At 35.3% G+C, this 2,111-nt stretch overlaps 1 protein-coding gene across 1 annotated transcript in view; it reads right to left on the reverse strand.

The window, feature by feature from the left end:
- LOC107703199 (alpha-N-acetylgalactosaminide alpha-2,6-sialyltransferase 5-like) overlaps positions 1-2,111 on the reverse strand; it is a 26,410-nt gene that overhangs the window by 23,321 nt on the left and 978 nt on the right. The gene's annotated exons all lie outside the window — the stretch shown is intronic.

Raw genomic sequence — 2,111 nt, forward strand, 5'->3', positions numbered from 1 at the left:
GTTTTTTTTTTTTTTTTTTTTATGAAATGAAATGAAATGAAATGAAGAGACTCATGAACTCATGAGTTGCAAGTCTGAAACAGTTTAAATGAACTGCAAGTTATCACTGCTTTCAATCATGTTCGTCTTGAAATGAAGCAAGATTTGTTTACTTATGGTTAAGTGAAACTCATCACTCTAGATATATATAAATTATTATTATTATTATTACTATGTTATTCATGTGTTATTACTTGAGTCAAATCAAGGACGCTGTTGCTAACCAGCAACTAACAGGTTTAAATATAGTCATCATTAGATTAGAGTCGACTAGCTGTAATAGTGTTGTATTTTTGACAAATGAGTTAAAATGCATTTAAATTATCACTCCACAACCTACAACAGTTTAGTCCCTGACAACACATCATTCAATTATTAGTACTGGCATAGTGTAAAAGAACACAAAATCATTGCAAGAGAAACACGTTTGTTAGGTCTGTTTGGATGTAACCCTTCCCGCATCATCTGTGTGTTTGTGAAAGGTAAAGCCTACATCTTCATCTTCCAACTTAATCTGTGAGCCGCAGAGGCTCCTATGACTTCATACTGAGGGCTCATCGCCTCCTCAGCAGAAAGACACAGAGAATGTGTCTCTAATACTTCTAAATAGAAAAAGGAAAGACAGAGGGTGCAAGAGAGAGAGAGAAAGAGCAGTAAAACGAGTCAAAAAAAAGAACCAGGAGACACTGTCAGAATTGAGATGAGACGAAGACGCTCCCCATTGGGATGATTGTTTTGCCCTGAATACAAAAGGTGCTCCCCTGCAAACATTTCGTGTTGTTTGCAAGCACAGATTAGGTCCGGCCGCAGACATCAGGGATTCTTTAAAACAAGCCCCCAGGGAGGAATTAGCATACATCCCCTAGCTTATAAACCAGAGATGGGTCGCAATGATAAAAAACTCCTCTCAAGGAGAGCGATGGCAGGGGTATAGAGAGGGAACACGTACTATAGAAGGGGCAATCATAGTAAAAGTGTGAGGAGGGGTTAGGATTGCAAGAACAAGTGCACTGAAAGGGAGGGGATTCTGGAGGGAAAAAAAGAAGATTCAAGCATGAATCATGGAACTACTTGAAAGAGCACTTTTCTGAAGTAGACGATGACATTTTATAATAACATGCAGGTCTGACTGACCCAGAAACACCCAGAATAGTATACAGGTGCATCTCAATAAATTAGAATGTCGTGGAAAAGTTAATTTACTTCAGTAATTCAACTCAAATTGTGAAACTCGTGTATTAAATAAATTGAACTTTTCCATGACATATTAATTTATTGAGATGCACCTGTATTTGTATATATAATGTCAAAAGCATGTTAGAAATGTAGTATAATAATATAATACCTATAAAGGTAGGAGTCATTACTAAAGTGTATACATTTTTAAATGTTAAAATTGTAAGTTTGTAAAGGATGCCATATTTTTGAAGGGCAAAAACGAGAAAGAAACAAGCACTGTAGCACTTCCGGTTTCATCGTCCCAAAGTCCATGGGGTTTTTGAATCAAGTGTTTGGTTAAAGGCCTGAAATAAGGTGAATGGGACTACAGAACATTAAACCTCATCATGGCGAACAGGTGAACACATCTTCTCTAGTCCACTTTCACAACCTCACTGTGTTTATAATCATGCTCTATTAAACTATTCTAACTCAAACTTTCAGAGAAAATGTTTTTTTTTTTTAAATAAAAGACTGAGTTGTCGGAAACTAAGCGATGGTGACGCTGAAGTGGTCTAGTTTGTTTATAGCCTATGTTTAGCTCTTTACTTCTGTTGATTGCCAAAGTTCATAAAAGTTTTGTTAATTTGTGAAGATTATCATGATGAATAAAATATGTGAGAATCATAAACTTTTGTTGATCACAGAGCTTATTTCTGCAATAATCCAAAAGCCAATTGAAAATTCAAGGGTAAGCCCCCACCACCACCTATAAAAATAAATAAATACATAAATAAATACATACATTCAAAAATCATTCCACTCACCCTGACATTGTTCCAAACCAGTTTGACGAAGATAGTTTGTAATATGTCCCAGTGTTTTTTTTTTTTTTTTTTTTGTTTATATTTTTT

This window comes from Sinocyclocheilus anshuiensis, unplaced genomic scaffold (genome assembly GCF_001515605.1).
Source record: "Sinocyclocheilus anshuiensis isolate Anshui unplaced genomic scaffold, SAMN03320099.WGS_v1.1 scaffold542, whole genome shotgun sequence".
Lineage (NCBI taxonomy): Eukaryota > Metazoa > Chordata > Actinopteri > Cypriniformes > Cyprinidae > Sinocyclocheilus > Sinocyclocheilus anshuiensis.